Source organism: Lonchura striata, chromosome 4 (assembly GCF_050655825.1).
Source record: "Lonchura striata isolate lonStrDom1 chromosome 4, ASM5065582v1, whole genome shotgun sequence".
In the NCBI taxonomy this organism is placed as follows: domain Eukaryota; kingdom Metazoa; phylum Chordata; class Aves; order Passeriformes; family Estrildidae; genus Lonchura; species Lonchura striata.
The window spans coordinates 14,174,717-14,183,925 of record NC_140706.1 but is presented as its reverse complement, the minus strand read 5'-3'; the positions used below and the strand labels follow the sequence as shown (position 1 = coordinate 14,183,925).

At 38.1% G+C, this 9,209-nt stretch overlaps 1 long non-coding RNA gene across 11 annotated transcripts in view; it reads left to right on the top strand.

The window, feature by feature from the left end:
- LOC146767537 (uncharacterized) overlaps positions 1-6,598 on the top strand; it is a 99,757-nt gene extending 93,159 nt beyond the window's left edge. For all 11 annotated transcript variants that reach the window (XR_014954717.1, XR_014954715.1, XR_014954718.1 and 8 more), the window contains one exon: positions 538-6,598. This is a non-coding gene — a long non-coding RNA (uncharacterized LOC146767537). The remainder of the gene's footprint in view (positions 1-537) is intronic.
- The last annotated feature ends 2,611 nt before the right edge of the window (positions 6,599-9,209 follow it).

Below are 9,209 nucleotides of genomic sequence, written 5' to 3'. Positions count from 1 at the left end.
GTAATGATTCATTTCTAAAGAAACAAGTTATCACTGTGGGGAACAGTAAATACTTGAGAACATTGAGAAAGAGAGGAAGTTGAAAGCAGAAATTAGTCATAGCTTGTAACCAGTTTTCTTCATTATACTTTGATTCAGACATATCAAGTGGTTGCCTAGTTTAAGAGGGGAAGGCTCTCTGCTTTTGAATCTTGACTTAAGAGATTTAGCCCTTGCTGAAAGAAGCGTGAAACAGCTGTATGACAGGACGAGACATGATTGCATTTATCTGTCCTGTTTTCATGTAGGAACACAAAGGGCACAGTTGCCCAGGCTTTCAGCATGTGGCTGAGAGGCTGAAGCAAAACCAGGAGCACTTGTAGGGGCAGATTTGTTTTGTTCATGAAGCTTGGACAGGCAGCGAGGTGCTTACCTTGCCATAACAAACCATGCTCAATGTTTGAACAAAAAGGTTATCAGTGCTACTGTCTGTGCACAAAGTTAAAAACTGTTTTCTAAAACACTGCTCCAAATTGTCATTTTAAATATACTCTACAGGTAATGGCAGCTACACCAGCAGTCAGTGATCATCACCAGCTAATCCATCTTGTCTCCGTGCCAGCCGGCCAGGAAGCAGCACCAATGACTGCAGCAGCTCCATTCCTTCCCTGCCTGACCGTAAGGGTTTATGGGATGGGAAGACAGAAGTAATGATCTTTGCCTTGCATTTCACTTTAACCACAGAGTGTGTTTTTTTGCTTTGTTCAATCAGAATTTGAAATAACCTAGAGAGAGGGCTACAGCCAGAAATCCAAGCCTAGTGGGTGGCTACTCCACAGCCTATTAGACATTACCATATTTTTTTTTTTTTATTTTCTACATTTTCAAGACTTTTTGAATTCCCTGAAGTTTCATTAGATCTGGTTGTCTTCTTCTTTCACTTGTCACTGTGGTTGAGGACCAATCCCTTTGTAATGTAAATATCTCTATTGTATACTTAAACACCAATGTTTAGATCAGAAAATAATAAATCACCCCAAAACATCTCTAAAAAACAATGAATATGTGCATTGCTTATGCATCAATTGTTGTTATGTCTCACCTTCCCATTTACAGTATCATTTCAGTCAGTACTTCTAGTCTGTGAACTGCAGGCATTTCTCTAAAGATGGTCTTTCAAGAAATATTAAGTATTAAAAGGTTAAAAACTAAGAAAACAGTAGCAAAAGAGAGAAAAAAAGAAGTTCTCCCATCAGGCCAATTGATTCTAAGGGCAGGGTCACTGAATGTAGCATTATTTCTCCTGGTCATGTTTCTTTCCTACCAGAGCTCCAAAGTAAGCTGACTGTGTAAGCAGGATTGAAATACACAACCCCCTTGTGACTGGAAGCAGTAAAGCATTCTCCACTTGCGGTTTTCTTCAAATGAGCCTGCATGGAATATGTGTTTGAAAACAGTGAAACTCTTTATTAATCAAGTACTTCACTTGCCATGCCAGCATAAAGTTTCATTTATGTCAAAACTCCCTTAAAAATGGTTTGGAGTGGTGTCTTGTACACAGACCTTCAACAGAAGAAATATTTTTGGAATTGTAAATACAATAATCTAGGCAAATATTTGCACCTTTTGAGAAGCTGCTGCAAGATCTTTGACCATAAGCTAGAAGTCCAAAATTTTACTTTGGTTTCCTACTGTATGGAAATAAGGAGATATACAACACTGCATCTAATATATAGTCAGACAAGTTATCCTAATTATAAGAAGAGAGCTTTTGCTACCCATATTGTAACTATGTTGCAATAAATGAGATAAAACCCTGGATGTCCCTATAAGATGTGGTATCTAAAAAGAAATCCAGATTTTAGTGTCTGCTCAATGTTATTTTGAGTCTCTAAGGCATTATCTGTCTGACAGTTCTATCTGAAACAATGGATAACTATGTAGATAGCTTTCTAAAGACTTTTTTCCCCCTGAAATAGAAACCCCTTAACTGCTGAATTAGCAATTACCATTCACAACACCCTATTTTTCAGAACAAAGGCCCATATAATGTATATGCAGGTGAACCCCATTTTACTTTATTTATTTTTTTTTTTTTGTGAATCCTTGGGAGAAGCTGAAGAGGGCATAAGAAGAATACCATGCCTATCCAGCATAAGTACTCAGAGCAAGGAGAAAAGCCTGGAGAAGAAAGAATTTAACATCTTTGTAAACAAAGTTACATTAAAGAGATGCCTTTTTTCATTGCCTCCTATTTTTTTTCCCTAACTGGAAACAAGCTGAATCACCTTGTACATTTGGCTGAGCACAAGGATTAGAAATGTTATCAGCCCTATTGACAGAAAATCAAATGGACTGACTAGCTTGGAATCTGTTCTCACTAGCATCACCTTTGTGCTCAGTGTTTGCAATGGAATGTGGAGCTCCCCTTCCCTGTAGGACATCAGGGATTGAAATATATTTCAGACAATTTCAAACACACTGCTTTTTATCCAAAACACAGGAGCAGTGGGACATGTGTGTCCCCCCCAAGCCATAAAAGGCTTGAGTAGCTGTGGGGAGCTCAGGTCCATGGAGATGGAAAGGTGCAAAAATGCCTTCAGTTTTCTGTGCACGCCTAATTTCATGGAGTCCTCAGCTTGTTCTCTGTAAATATTCCATTGAAGCACCATGGCTTACATCTTCTTTAAAATTCTGTTTACCTGGCATAAGGACAGCAAAGTATAGCCTTGTGTTATATATATTTACTTGCATGAACTGTTTTCTTTTTTCCACTGGCTTAAGAAAGATCAGCCAATGCTCATTCACTCACTAGAAAAGACCCACTGATCCTTTGACAGGTACAGCAGAAGTTATTTTTCATTGTGGCATGAATAGTTTGTTTTGTTTTACAAAAAAACACTTCACACCAAAGCAGAGCCAGGAATTATCATTCTTCCTATGCTTGTACAGGTGCACTCTCTGAATTAGGCACACAGCCTCCGGTGGCCTCCTAATGGAGTGATGACACTAACACTGCAACAATAGAAGAGGCCTCCAGGGATGCAGGCTCTGGGAGGGCAGTCCAGGTAGGAATGTGCTTTTTAAGAGGGTTACAACTTAAAGCATTCCATGAAGCTGACAACTCTTTATACTACCTCTGTAGACTTCTCACTGCACAAATAAACACAAGTACAGTAAGCCATATCTGACTGAGGAATTTACATCTCACTAACTTCTGTGTGAAGAGCTTGCAAGAAGTAAGTTTTCAACACGGTTCACCACAAGGTGTGTGCTGAGACATCCAGTTCACAATGCAGATCTTCAGCTCTTGTCCTGTATTACTGATTCTTTTGTTGTTTTCAGCTATACGTCTTTATAGCTATTTATTTATTGAAAAAGGGATCTGGACTCTACACACTGTGTGTGTTTATGTGTGTATGTGTTTGAACAGGGTCAAGTACAGCCATGTGAAAGAAGGAGTCATGGCAAAACTGTTTATTGCGACGTGTGAATGAAAGAGCTGAAGTATAAATAGTTGTGTGAGTGGCAGGGGCAATGAAGCCTGGTTTCCTGCAGAGCTCAGGCTGAAGGCTGAGATCCCGTGCGGATTCACCGGTGTCTAGCAAATGGAGAGGATAACATTGCGCTCTGTCAGTGGGATCAATATGCTCACTCTTCTATTCAGAAGCTTATTTTAACAAAACTTTCAGGAACTGGAAAGCATGAAGAAGAGAAACCTCTCTGATGTATTTATATGGCTGCTGCATTCAAATGTGTCTAGAAGGAGACCAGTAGCAGAAATACCACATATAGTTCATATGTTTAGGAAACCAGAATAAATTAATATCACAAAATACAATAGTAATAATGAAAATAAACATCCCTGTTAGAGTATCTGAAAACACATTGTTCAATGCTGACCAAGATATTTGGGGTTCATTTCTTGTTCACTATTTCTTTTTGTATTGCTGTTGAGCCATGGCTGCTGCTCAATATGATTGTTGCACTGAAATGCCTCTGAAAAGTCAATTATTATTCATGTCTTCAGCCCATTCATGTTTAACAAGGTACATCTGATTCAGTACCTTGTAACTGTGTGGCCCATTTAATTCTGTAGAGCCACCAACATGCTTGAAATGCAGACTTGATTCACTAACTTGTGGAACTGCAGTCTTAAATAAAAAGTACACACTACAAGTACATGGATTGTGTCCATTCAAGGTACAGGAACATTTGGAACAATTTCAGGTTTTTCAGTGAACATAAAGATTCATACTTCTAGGATCAATCTTTCCTCTGGAGATTTTTACCTCTGCAGAACCCACTGTAGGTTTGAAAGCATTGAAGAAAAGTTGTCTACCACATATTTCTTCTGTGGAGTTTGGGCAGGTAGATGGAAATTGCCATTTACATGGGATGACCATGTTCAGATAGTGTTTCCTAGGCCCTGGTTCCTTGGGGGACATTTTTCCTTGTGTCAGCTACCAGAAAGACCAAGTTTCAAAATAGTGCAGAAGACATCAGCATTTTTCTCTACAGCTTCTACATTGCACTTCCACCAATAATTGAGGCTAGAGCACATTAATCATACCTTATGGCACTTTGGTCTCCTCTGCTTTTAATTGCACTCCTAACTAATTTAGCAGTAAATACTGTGGGTTGTGTTGTGTGTCTTGGCACTGAGGCATTTTCCTGAAGAGTAGAGATGGCAAAAGGTAGGTGTAAGTGGGATGTGATGGTCCCCAGTGGGATTTCATCCAAAGTAAATATCTTTATTTCTTACTGAAAAGATGTTTTGGTAGGAGCTTTTTGTCCCATATGCATCTGTCTAGTCCTGCAATTTTGTCTCTCTTCTTAATCCTTAGTATCCTTAGTTGCTGCAAAGAAGATAATTTTATTGATGTGGGTGAATGCCATTAGAGTGATGTGTTGAAGACATGATTTGAGAGGAAGTTGCTCACAGTAGTTTGTAGAAGAATTATTTGAAAGGTTAAGAAAAAGGTTTACAACTAATCAACACAGCTCAGCAGATCACTGAAGTGCTGTTTTGTTTGTCTGAGCTGATAGATGTCTGCAGCTAGCTTGTGCTTTCACAATGGTTAAGTGTTATGGTTTGAAACATGCAGCAGAGCTGACAGGGTACGGCTGTTTGTGAGATAGTATGAAAGCAGTGTCACAAGAGAGACTGTCTCAGAGCTATCCAGCATTTTGGCCAGTTGTGGCACCATTTTATGGAGCATTCATGAGCTCCTGTCCTGGAATAATCTGCATTCCCTGAGATCAAATGACATTGCAGGTCTTCAGTCTGTGCCTGCTCTAAGACACAGAGTGTTACCTGTTCCTGCTTGTGCTGCACAGCCCCTTCACTGCAAACTGTCCTGGGAACACAAAGCAGTGAGTGGTCACCACACCTGCTGCCACTCAGCACGTTGTAAAAATTAGAGTGCTGCTGCTAGGACGTCAGTGGAATTTAAATGTCATCTCATAAGAGCCCAGAGGTACCTTTTGAAAGACAGCAACATGATGACCTTGCTTTTCTGGATCATCCCAAGCTTGGTTCTGTCTAAAATTAACAAGGTTTGTTTTTTTACATGACTTCTCTCTTGACAGCCCAAATGAGGTATCCCATGAAATTATATCAGTATTCTTGTGCTCCTTGCATGTTCCACATATAAGCTTAAAGTCAGTTAAGTGGATCACTGCATTTCTTTGTTTTAACTGCACTTTGTAAATAATCATAAGAGAAACTTCAGTGATGCCCTTTATACTGATTAAGAAGTGCAGTGCTCAATCAAGGAAAGCAAATTCTCCATGAGCATCATGAAGTCACACATGCCTGTCCTCACTATGGCAGATCCACAAATTGCTGGGCTCCTCTCAGCTGAGGGTGCTCAGGCAGTGTCAACTGTGTCAGGCAGCTGTGTCACTCCTGGACCTTCAAGGACAGGTTTCATTTTGTGGGTTTATTGTTACAAAATGTCTCCTGAAACATTCTGAGGAGAGCAACTCTTTGCTCCAAAAACCATTCTTGGCACTCTGCCTGTGCTGTTTTACAGGGACAGATGGACAATGTTAGGGATATGCTTATATTCCCAATGGTCATAAATCCCTAAGAAGAATATTTTGATAAAATGGAAAAACTGCAGATTTTATGGAATATTCATATGAATTATATATTTAATATAAATATATATACAGACAGATAAAGCAATTAATATAATGTTAATTGACAGTTAACACTAACAAGCAAATAGTGGAACACATATAAAGTAGACCTCTTGATTCTCTGATTAGAGTAGATCTCTTGATTCTTGCAAATATATTTTAACTTTAGATGTGTTTTAGAAGACTCTATTTGAGTAAAGTTCCTCTTGCACAAGGCCAAGTCATTTTTAGCAAAAGAGTTGAAGAATATTCTGTAGCTGAAAAAGTCCTGAATTTTTACAATACAAGTTTAGGGGCCTATGTGTGAGTTATTCAAAAGTGTCTGAGTGATTTTGAATCACATATTCACTGAAAGTCACTGGGAATTTGCTCCTAAAATGCTTTTGCACTTTAAAAAAATTTACCATATATAAAACTCTAGATCTAGAGTTAATTTTTATCTTTAGATTTATATTTAGAGTTAAATTTTAAATTAACCACAGTTAATTTAAAATTAAGCTATAGTGTATAGTTTGTAAAACTGAGATTATGGTGTCACACTTGTTTTCTCTTGATCCTACTTACTGAATATGTTCAAAGATGTCCTTTTAAATTGCTGGTCCTAGAAGATCACTGAAATCTGAAAATCAGCAAGTTTTCTTTGGCTCAATTGTCACCAAAAAAGTGTGTATGCCATAAGGTAATTGTTTTGATGATGGTAAAGTCAATCCAAAATAGCATCCATATGGAATGACTTCCATATCTCTCATCTGTAAAAAACAACAATGGAGAGATATGATGGAGCTCAGCAGAATTGCAGAAGTACAATTTATAAATCCAAAATCTTAAACCAGGGAAAAGCATTCTTTCCACACAGGAGTATAATCAGCCACATGACATTATAGTGGTCAAGAGCATAAGAGAACTCAAAAAGGGGCTAGAGCATATGGAAGAGGGGATTATTTGTTACTGGTGTATGCATTGAACCATCTAGAAATTGGTGCCCATAATATCCACAGCTATGGTTTGTTGGAAGCCAGGAAAAGAAATGGTGGAGAGGACTAACTTACACAAGTAAATTCTTAATACTTCTTTCACTCTATTAATTATCAAAATGCAGACATTAGATGCAGTATGGTAGTTCTTAAGTGAATATTTATTGTTCCATAGATATTAAAGTGTAACAGAAGTGGAGAAATGCAAACATACACTTCTGATTCATAAATACTGAGAAAGATTGGTTTGGATTCTGGTATTATCAATTTCTTTGAGCGCAGAAAGGTTGGACATGTCTCTTTCAGGAGCTTTTTGTCCATGGGAACAGAAAGAATTAACCTGACATTTCTGTGAAAGGTATGTTCCTAAGGTTCACTGTAGTATGCCTGCATTGTCCCAAGCTCAGCATGGCTCAGAGGAAATTTATTCTTCTGTCTGACAAGTTGTGTTTGCATGTTGAATTATCCTTCAGCTGACAGCTCCAGAGCCTCCAAAATAAGGAGGATTTCCTGAAGTGATAGACTTTGTTTAATTCTTTAGCTGGCCTTCCCAGTAGCTGTGTTTTTTGAACAGCTGCCATGCTGTGGGAGAGGCATCTTTTTGTGACATTAATGGTATTTCAGTTATCACTGCAACCTTTGGGTGCAAGGAAAAAGAAATGTTAGATTTCCAATGCAATACATAAGCTTTATTTAGATCTTTACAATTAAGGGATAATGCCCTTAGGACTCCTCACTCAGGAGTTGGGACACAATAGTCACTTCTCTGATCCTGTTTGTAACTTCTGAAAAAGGTTACCTGAAAAAAAATTCAGGTAGTGACTGAAATTAAGAAGAAACTCAGTCTTTCCATCCTAGTGAAATAAAGAAACTTGAAGCTGGAAGTATTCAGGTGGAGAATGCTGTCACTTTCAACACTTCCTAGATGAGTTGAAACAGTCTTCTGTCCAAGGATCACGATACCTGCTGATGGTAATTCCCTTTTTTTCAGAGATTTTTGATAAGTTTCTCCATCCCAACAGCTTGTCCTCTTTGTAGAGGCATGGGAAGTCCATTATTGGGGCAATATCACATTATACCATCCTTGAGTTTCTTAATGGGTGTTCATTTAATTAATTAAGGGCATCTGTTCAGTACAATTGAGACAAATCTTCTGGAAGCTATTGTACATTACACTTAGATAGAAAATGTTTAAAGAATATGTGTTTGAGAAATGCCTATTTTGAATGGAGTCCAGCCATCACAGGGCATTAGAACTAATTTTGAATTGAGTATGTCTTTCACCCCTATGAATACACGATCATGAATATACCTTCTGCCACACAAACTGACTTCACTTGAGTGTGAACTCTCTAACTTGAAGTGAATTAATACTATTTTGTGTTGCTATGAAAGGAAGGCCTCTTTTGTAGTCATTTGTGCAATTGCTGAATTTGTCAGCTACTCCCACATATAAACTTATACTTTAGTACCTATGTAATCTACACTGCAGTGGTTTTCATTAAGAAGATGGAAATAACATGAGACGTTAGCTTTTCTCCTTGGTTTGAGAAATTAAGGCAGGTTTTTTTTTTTTCCACTAGACTATAATTGATTTATGTATTCCTAGTTCTTTATATCCAGGCACAGAGCTTATGAATGGATATACAGAACATAGGTGCACTCTGCATGTTTCTCCTTCCAGGCAAAAGATTTCCTTCCGACCTCTCAGACATTCCCAAACAGAGTTTAAATGCTGCCTGTGGAGTACATCTGCATGGAACTTTAGGTGCGTAATCTGCCTGGCATTTGGTCATCTTAAGTTTTAAAACACTTGGCTCTTAATGTTTTGGCTCAGAAGGAGGGATTTTGATCCCTACACATTTTATAACAGGACTTCAAATATGGTCTAGGGAAAATTAAAATGTTACCCATATATGGAAGAAAGTTGTCAGTCTCAAAGCGTGTTCTAGATGGTTGCGTTGCAATGTCCAGGGAAAAGAGCTGGGAGTAGCTAGTTTTATAGCTAAAATGAAAAATGTGGGGTTTTTCTAATATGAACAGCTCACTGAAAACATAGCCAAATATTCCTTTTGATAATATTACTTTTTAGTTTATTTCCAGTTGTCT